Source organism: Callorhinus ursinus, unplaced genomic scaffold, assembly GCF_003265705.2.
Source record: "Callorhinus ursinus isolate GAN/ISIS: 27379988/994484 unplaced genomic scaffold, GSC_fseal_2.0 scaffold8, whole genome shotgun sequence".
NCBI lineage: Eukaryota > Metazoa > Chordata > Mammalia > Carnivora > Otariidae > Callorhinus > Callorhinus ursinus.
Window position 1 is genome coordinate 15332312 of NW_027397070.1, and position 10076 is coordinate 15342387.

The 10076-nt window shown below is 35.2% G+C and overlaps 1 pseudogene; it reads left to right on the forward strand.

Moving 5' to 3' along the window:
- Nucleotides 1-7427: 7427 nt before the first annotated feature.
- On the forward strand, nucleotides 7428-8035 carry LOC112821922 (general transcription factor IIH subunit 3 pseudogene; annotated as a pseudogene).
- The last annotated feature ends 2041 nt before the right edge of the window (nucleotides 8036-10076 follow it).

The following is a 10076-nucleotide window of genomic DNA, read 5'->3' on the forward strand; positions in this document are numbered from 1 at the left end:
CTCAGCATCCCCCACCAGAAGCTTCCAATTGCATATCCCAGGACAGGCATGACACCTATGTTTCTACCAGCCTTTTCCAGACCCCAACCTCAACCCTCATACTCTGGTAATCCACCCCACACAGACTATCTTGTTGAAAACCTATCAATAGCCACCCACTACCAGCAACTCCTGCACCCCTTTTGAAGACTTGCTCTAATGGTGTTTCCTTCTTCTGCATGGCCCTCAGAGGAAACACCACCACCCCTGCCATTGGTAGATGTGCAGTTTTTCACACACACACACAACCCAGTGACTTCTCGTCCTCAGAGCTCTTAGACTTGAGGAAGATACCAGTCTATTGGGCCCCCATTCTTTGTGTCAGCCTCTGCCTCTGAGAGGCCTGAGGTGAGCAGAAAGCACCTGGCCATCTTCCTCCATGATGAGGGGAAGGTAGAGAGTACCTCAGGTGCTCACCAATTTGATTCTTCTACTCAGTGTTTTCATACCCTAGGTGACCACATCCTTGGCATGTCTACCACAGGTGGCCTAGCACATCACTTTGGAATACAAGAATGTTCAGCAAATATAGTTTTGTTCTCAGCCTTTGAGGTCTGATACAAAACCAAAACAGAGTCTCATTTAACATCCTGTTTCAGAAACACAAAAAAAGAATGCTCACCAGACTAACACCTTGCAGAGCAAAAACTGTCTATCACTATGTGATCATTTTCCCATTAGGAAAAATGGAATTGTCTTCCAATTCTGACTCTGCTCCTAGAAATGCTTTGTGAACCTGAGTAAATTGTTAGTCCTCAGAGCCTTCACCTAAAATTATAAAAAATTATAAAGTTATTTAAAGGGTGTTGAAAAGTCTCTCCAAGAAAATATGGCTCTGTCATTTGAGGTCCACATACATCAGGCTTCCTAGTTCAGACAATGGGAAGAAAACTAAAAATTAGCCAGAGAGCAGCAGAAAAACTACCCTACATAAACCTAAATTCCTGACATCATCCTCTATCTCACCAGGAATAATGTAAAATTCTTACTTTCCCAATCTCAGAAGCAGGTCACCCTACTCTAGCCTGACCCTATGCCCCAGTTCTGGTCACTGAGCTTCTGCATTGTTTTCTCTGCCCCACTCCTTACCTGACTAACCTGTCTAGTAGACAAGCTTATCTAGGACTGTTCTTTTCCCAAAGACAAGGACCTGCCCCAAATTTAAGCCAAGCATGAGGACCCTAGTTCCTGTTGGCAGACATCTCTGAAGTGAGCACCTCCTGATTTATGAATATCCTGTGCTCCTGGGACCACTGTTCTCTCAGGGACTCCACCACCTCAGGATGAGCTCCCTGTTAGCCGTTCCCTTATCCTAGGGCAAGACACAAACCACTGCCACTTCATCATAGCACCTACCCCATCCCAGGACCATATATAGAGTATGCAAAGTATCAACACAAATGCCAAATACCTGGGCTAAAATGAAGCATCTTTCCAACATATGGTTGTTCACAGTGTTTCCTTTTATACCCTCCTAGTTCTAAAGAATAAATTTTTCTCTAGTGCTTTACATGGCTGCCATACTCTGGTTAAAATTAAAATCACATTATTTTCCTGTCTTTATAGCATAGATTCCTCAAACATAAAGGAGGTATGGAGATTCTCTTAAGAAATTTGCTGTGGAACAATCCATAAAAACAATTAAGTGCTAAGACTCTGGTGCAGATGTCCTGAATCCAATTATTTCTCAAAACATCTTGACAATGTCCAAAGTTGCATGAAAATATTTGGCAGAACATCTCAAAAGTGACATATCCATCTGAGAATGGAAGAGTCTCCATGTAAGATCTAATTGAAAGGCTCTGGAAAGCAAATCTTTAGGTCCTTTTTTCTCTGTTGATGCCTCATCTGAGTGACTGGTATTTGTGAGTCCACAGCTGAGGACTCCAGAGGCTTGGGATCAATGTAATCTTTCCTAATGTTATGGATGGAATGTCTGTGTCCCCCAAGCCCACCCCCAAAATTCATATGTTGGAGCCCTAACCCCGAGTGGGATTGTATTTGGAGTAAGGAAGTAATTAAGGTTAAATGGGGTCATGGAGTGAGGACCCAATCTGATAGAATTAGTGTCCTCAAAAGAAAAGCATAGAAAATGAAAGGCCTGTAAGGACATGAGAAAGCTGCCATCTACAAGCTAGAAAAAGGACTCTCACCAGAAACTGAATTGGCTGGAACCCTGATCTCAGACTTCTAGCATCGAAAACTGTGAGAAAATAAATTTCTGTTGCTTAAGCCACTCTGTCTGTGGTATTATTACAGGCAATCTGAGCCAACTAATATACCCAAGAATCTATCAGCAGAGGAGAGGATGAAAAGGCATTTTCTTCCTCTTTCTCAAAATAGAATACCAAAAATTCCCAAGTATAAAATAAATGTTAATGCCTTCACATGCTGTAGTCCTATTTATTCTTCACAATCTTGTAGTTAGGCAGAGCTAGCACTATTAATCCCATTTTACAGATGAGGTGAAATGCAGCTAAGCCAAGATTAGACCTAGAACTTTTGACTCTTAGCCCAGAGTTCTTCTGCTCCACCTCATGCCATCTGACTCAGAGTAGCTTCAGAGATCTTTCCACTTCTGAGTCAGCTCATCATTAGAAGATCTCTAGGAAGCCTAGCACTGGTTCAAGGAAAAGAAGCTAGACTCAAAAAGTTACCTCTTAATAGATAAGCAAAATTACCTGTTATTGCTCAGGAGAACCATTAAACCTACAAAAAGTTGAGGAAAAAATTAAAGATAGAGTTGTGCTAATTTTAATGATTAGAGTGATGATAATTTTTATCTTTTAACAAAAGCTTCTCTATATACCACATTTGAACTGTGACCATCTGTGACACAAAGGGATCTTGGCCATTCGTTGCTTTGGGACACACAAGATCCCCTCCTGGGAGAGAGAGCTCAGCCACAACTTGAAGTTCAGTACATCCACCCCTCTGATTAATTTGGAGCAGTGGAGCATTTAAAGAAACAGATGCTATCTGGAGGATTAATGTCCCATACTTTATTGAGAAGCCCTTCTATAGGCCCTGGTGTTACTTTTTAAATCTTTGAGCTCTGAATGTTATTCCATTAATAAGGATTTCAATAGCTTAGTAACTAGCATCAATATGACTTCACCATGAAAACAACATTTACTTTCAGGTTCATCCTTCTGCTGTGCAAATCAATGATAAAAAAAAAAAAAAACTTTAAAAAGTGAATGAATTTTAGATTGTTTAGCATAACTGATTTAGGGCTCATATTCAAAATATTTCATCCATCCATAATGTCCTAAAATGTGTCTCTTTCCTAATAGGCAGTCAAAAACCTCTTTTACTCACTTTTGGTTTCAACTTTCCCTAACAGAAAATGCCTCTCTTTGCTACTGTTTCAACTGTTCTTGAGGATGACTGCCTAATCCTAGTGCTGGGGAAAATTTGGTTGCTTTTAGTGTATGGGCCTCTCAATATCAGCAGTTACCATATTCTCTCCTCTGGGTCTAGTTTGCGTTGTGCTGGAAAATTGAGGCCTATCCTGAATATTCATATCTCTCTAGACTGACTGTGAAAAGCCCTTTCCACTGAATCATCTCATTATGTGGCCCTCAAAAGAGCCATTCTCTCCTAATTTGTCCTCAAGTGGTTGTCACATTAAAAAGAATGGAATATTTAACTAATGTAGAACGTAAATTTATTCAAGTTAAAATAGTATTTTGCTTGTGGTAATTTCTATGTGTATCCAGAGAAAAGGGAGATTTTAAAATTGGAAACATCAAAAATTATGGACAGCATTTAAAAACAATATCTTAACCTAAATATCCAGTAATAGGGAGTTGGTATAGATGGAGAGATGAAGATAGATTGATGTAGCTATTTCTATTCAATAAAGTGCTCTGCATCTAATATAAATGATACTGAAGCTTCTGGTCCTACTTGGCAGAATATCAACATAGATGTTTACCTTCCTTCCTCCAAAATTCCTGTAAAAATTACAATAAAGAGATACAGAAGATAGTAAGCTCATAACAGCACCAAAAAGGGAAGAGAGAGAGCTATCAGCAGACCAGAGATTTATTAAAATCTCTAGAAGATGGCAAGTAGATGGATCATATTGTCAGATAAAATAAAAGCAAAGAGGCAAATGTACCAGAATTGAAGACACCTGGCTTCAAACTAAAAGATGTAGATGCTGAGCACAATGAATGAAAAAGACCAGTATCTAGAAATAGCCACATGAAATTTTGTAACACACCAAATATAAAGAGAATATCCTAGAAGCTTCCAGGAAAAGGTGATAGAAACAAATTATATAAGGTCCATGAGGTCTGATAGATTCACTACTGTTTTCTTATAGTCATGAGATTGCATACGGAAGCACAGTTATGCCTCAAAAATATCATTAATGGACTGGCCTCTATAAGATTAGTCCTAACTCAAATACCCATCCCCCGTCACTCTAACATCTGTCCTCATCAATCGCATCACAAACTATTTTGGTCAATCTTTTATTGAGTTTTAAATAAACACATGATAAAATAAATATCTTTTTTTTAAGATTCCATTTATTTATTTGACAGAGAGAGAGACAGTGAGAGCAGGAACACAAGCAGGGGGAGTGGGAGAGGGAGAAGCAGGCCCCCCGCCAAGCAGGGAGCCCGATGCAGGACTCGATCCCAGGACCCCGGGATCATGACCCGAGCTGAAGGCAGATGCTTAACGACTGAGCCACCCAGGCGCCCAATAAAATAAATATCTTAATAAATGTATGGTAATACATATATAGCATAAGTTGATTTTAAAATAAAATTGCAAATCTTGAGAAGATGTTAGATTTCATAGAGTTAATGAAAGTGTTGGTTACTTCTTGAATCACCAACAAAGCCATTGTTAAATGAGGATTAGTAGAGTAAGATCAGTTAATGATGGATGAGGGGAAAATCAACCAGGAAAATAACAGGAAAGGATTTTCAAAGGAGAATCATTTAAAAATTAAAGAATCTAAGATAAGGTCCTGGAGGGAAGTCTTAAAATATTTTTGTAGAAGTTGCTATCTTTATGACTGTGCTAGAAAGTGAAATATAACTTGGGAGATGTCATATCATGCTATCATTTATTTTTATCAGAAAACAGTACACCAAAACAATCCAATTTAAATAGATTTCTATTAAGTGGGGTTTTCTGGTGCTGATTTCCCTAGAAAACAGGAGACTTCCATATATATATATATAAACAAAAACAGAATAGTGTTAATGTTCTCATCAGGAACAATAAATGCTGAAAATAGTGAAATCATGTCTTCAAAATTTAATATAAAATGACTTTATAACAATTCCATGTATAATCAAACTACTAATCAAATATGAAAGCAAAAGAATGACATTCAAGAACTCTTAAGGTTTATCTTTCATATAATCTTCTGAAAAAAAAAGTACATAAATATTTTAAAAGAGAAGAAAAGAAAAAGAGAGAGAGAAAGGAGGGAGAGAAATGGATACCGAGAAAATGGAATGGATGCTTGAAATAATTTTTGTTTTGCGTAATGAAAGGCTAAGTAATTTGACCAAAGCCAACCACATTCAGAAATATGTAAATAAATAGATAGATAGATAGATAGATAGATAGATAAATAAATAATCTGGATTAAATATATTATTAAATTTTTTTTTCTTAAAAGTATCAAAGATATATCAAGATCATGAGTAATTACAGGATAAAAATCCAAGGCTTGGGAAAAAGTTTGTCCTCTGAGCAGTTGCTGATCTAGAAGAGGAAGCCAATATGTGCTTTCAAAAGCCTCTTAGAGCAAAAGGGGGAAGTCAGAGTTCAGGGCCCACCCAACACAGGGACTTGGGACCCCAAACGGCTACACCCTAAGAATAGTAGTAAAACAAAAATAAACCAACCTTTGTCCAAATAGTAGACCCACTTCTTTTTTAAATCTCAATAGCCCAGGAAATCTCAGGCTGTGAGCTTGCAAGTATACCCTAGATTGTTAGTACCCCACTTTAGAGGAAGAGAATGTCAACCTGAGCCTCGTATTACTCCAGCAAACACTTTTTTCAAACATAATGCCCAGCACTCACTGAAGCATAAAGAAAAACAATACCATGAACGAGAACCAGCAGTGATAAAAATAATCAAAATAGTGATAGGTATTATCAGACACAGTTCAACTCTGCTTACCATTTTTGAGGAAAAGAAAAGTAAGCTCCAAAAATTCAGCAGGAAGCTGCCAACTATAAAAAGTGACTTAGAGGATTTGAAAAAGAAATATATTGAAATTTGAGAACTGAAAATTTCACAAACAAAATTAAGAATTTAATGGGAATTCAACAACATATTGGACAATTGAAGAGAATAAACTGAAAACAGGTCAGAAGACACCCTCCAGAATGTAGTATGCAAGCAGCAAAAACGGTGGAAAACATGGAAGAGAATATAAAAGACAGAGAATCCCATGGGAAATTCCAAGTTCTAGCATCTAGAAGAAGAAAAAAGAGACACTGGCAATATTTGTGGAGATTGGGCTTCGAATTCCCCCCAAACTGAATGAAAAACACCAATCTTCAGGAATCCCAATAAATACCAAGCAGACTAAATGAAAGGAAATCTGTACCTAAACACATCATAGTGAAACTGGATAAAATCAAATAAATATTTAATGCAACTAAAGCAACTTGCCTTCAAGGGAGTAACAGACTGACAGGTGACTTCTTCACAGTAGCAGCAGAAGTCAGAAAGAAACCGCTAACCTAGAATCTGCAGTAGTAATAATAATAATAATAATAATGAAATTTCAGATGAATAAAAAATTGAAAGAATTTACCACTGGGAAGCCTGTACCCACAGGAATTTGCAAAGGATGTTTTCTAGGAAAAAGGGAAATAATCACTGGAGAAGATCAAGGGGGCAAAAAATATAAAAAGAATAAAGAACAAAGAAAGTTGCTAACGTGAGTTAATCTCAATAAACATTGACTCATAAAAAATATATGTAGCTTGGGAATGATGGAAATATAGGCAAGTGTTTTAAGCTTTCTGTATGAACCAGGAGAAGAGTAAAATTATTGATTAATGTTAGATATTGATCAGTCAATGATAATGTTTTTCATTCCTAAGATGAACACTAAAAGATAAAGACCATAACACTTCTAAATAAAATATAGGAAGAAAAAAGTAAGGATTAAGAAAGTCAGTTCAAAGTTAAGAAACCCAAAGGTTGTGAGTCCATAGGACATAAGGTAATTCCTGGCTAAAGGCTCTCTACTAAGGATCTGGGGCCACCATGGTCTCCAGCTATCAGAATTGATACCAAATCAATTTGCTGGAGAAAGCAAGCATTCAAAGAATCTCTTTACTTTTTTAAACACACAGGTACTGTGATGATATGTGGAATGTCCCAGTTCACTCATGAATCATTTCAACAAGCTCATTATGATAACCACATCACATTCAAGATAGGCATTTCTTATATCCTGGAAAAGACAGCAGATACAGGGACTTCTTAGGAGACCCTGGCAATATTCCTCCTGATTTTAATTCCTCAGAAAGTAAAGATGGAAAATATGAGCCAGTAGCAGCAGCAAATTAAGTTATTCCAGAAGAGATGAAAGATTTAATGACAAAGTTACACGAAGAAGCAACACACAGAAAGTCTGGTGGTAGGATTCTTCACCAAAGTGCTTTGTTACACTCATAGAAGAATCAAGAAAGTTAAAGATAATGAGCAAATGAAATTAAGAATTCAGGCTCTGATTTGTGCATCTAACAACAGGCTTGTGACATCACAGAAGAACCTATAAGGTGCCTCATGCTTTCGATTCTGCAATATTTATTCTGGGTTTTTCTTTGTGATCATGATCAAAGATCTCAATCTTTTACCACCAATTTATGTTGATTATATGGCTACTTGCTTTTGCCATCAAAATCTCCTTAAACTTTGTTATGTCTTGCGTGTGTGTCAATATTCTGCAATTTCAGCTGTTTCTGCTAAAATTTCACTGCCTGAAAGTTACTGAATAATGATAAAATATTTATCCTTTCCACCATCCAGATTATTGGAAGTTGAATTTGAAATTGTAGTAGAAGAATTGCACAGGAAAGTCTCTGACAAGAAACAATATAAAAACCATGCACAATTATTTTTTGTATAGCTAGTTTCTTAGAAGAAATATTTTTAACAAAACATTCTCATTGTGCACTTCTAAGACAATAATTTTTTGAGTTAGTCATTCTATGCATTATATATTTTTTATGCTTTCTAATTTTTTACCAGAAATGGAGAAAAGATAGCAAATTTGTGAGTCACTTTTTAAATAGGATGATTATCTGTCAAAGTGAGGTTTTGGGTTTGATTATAGCAATAGTGCATATTAGTCAAATTGAAGTCCTTTTCATGAGGTGACAGATGGGTGAAATTTGAACACAATTTTAGAAAAACAATGTATACCTTGCCAACAGTTAACTTTGACAAGTTAAATAAATAAAACCCCAATTCACTAGTTTGAAACTACTTAGATATAAACAGGTATTTATTTCTCTGCCTGGCATCTATCTATGTTTAGAAAATGTGACCCAAATAAAAATGGTTCATCACTGAGTGACTACAAAATCTCATTTTAAAGGAGCAAAGGAATGTGAGTACAGTAGCCTAGTGGTGTAAGTTTTTCTTCAGAACAATGGTTTTAAGCACTTATTTGTAAAGGCTACAGCCTGAGCTCTTTTGGGAATTTCTCTGAGACTGCTAACTTTCTTATAACAGTTAATGATGATCTCCAGATATAATTATTTACATTTCAATGAAAAAATATATTAATATTAGAGATTCTTCTCTAGCAGCTTTCAAATGTAAATTTCTATAAATTCAAAAAAAGAAAATTCTTTGTAATTTTAACATTAAAAGAAATTTAAGGGTTTGTGGTGGGTTTTTTTGCCCTTGAGGGTGTTAAAAATCCCTTTAAGTTCTAGCACTGAATAAGAAGAATCTGAGGAATTGCAGCTTCTTTGTTTTTAAAAGTAATTGACAAAACTTGTTTGTGCATGAAAACTTCTATTTATTTCGTATTCTATTTATGCTGTAATACCATCTTAAAAGCTGAGTTTTAAGATACTTGGTGTTTGGCTAATTATTTCCAGACATATTTCATATCCTATATTTTTAGAGCTTTTAAATATGAAAAATATTTCAGTAATCAGTTGTGATTTTTACTTGTAAAAACTTACTTAAGTTTTATAACCTGCTTGCATTTGTGAGTTTTAAGTAATATTTAATATTTCATAGCATACTTAAGTTTAATAGAAGTCATTGTTTTAAATATAAGGAAAAAGTGACATTCCAGCAAGCAACATACATCTGAAACATGAATAATTACATATAAGGTGAAAAGGTTCCGTCATTTTTACTTTTCATTTGAATTATTAATACCTTGTTTGGCTCTATTTAAATTGAATTGGTATACTTTGCATTTATATTAATTCTCATTTTATATAAAATTTTATAATAAAATAATTAGCACTTAAAAGTCAAAAAAGAGAAAAAAAGAAATACAGAATAAGTAGAACAAATCGAAAGTACATTAAGACACTAGCTTTAAATTCAGTACATCAGTAATGACAGTTAGTTAATATAAATGGGCTAACTGTTCCAATTAAAAAGTAAAAAGTACCATATCAGAGAGATTTTATATATATATATATGTATATATATAAAAAGAATTATCTAAAACATATATTATAGCACATGGTTAAAAGCAACAGAATAAAAAAGGTATGCTATGAAAACAAAAAGTTATATTAATACTAGACAAAATAGACTTCAAGGCAAAAAACATTACTAATCATAAAAATGGTCACTCACATTCCAAAAGTTTCAATCCACCAAGAACACAGGGCAAATATTAAATTTAATAAAAAATAATAACAAAATTTTAATAACTCTAACAACATAAACTCTAAGTTTCTAAAGCAAAATGTTAAAGGATGATAAGAAGAAATAGATAAATTCATAATCATACTATGAATCATAGCACTTCTTTTCAACAATTGATAGAGCAGAGACAA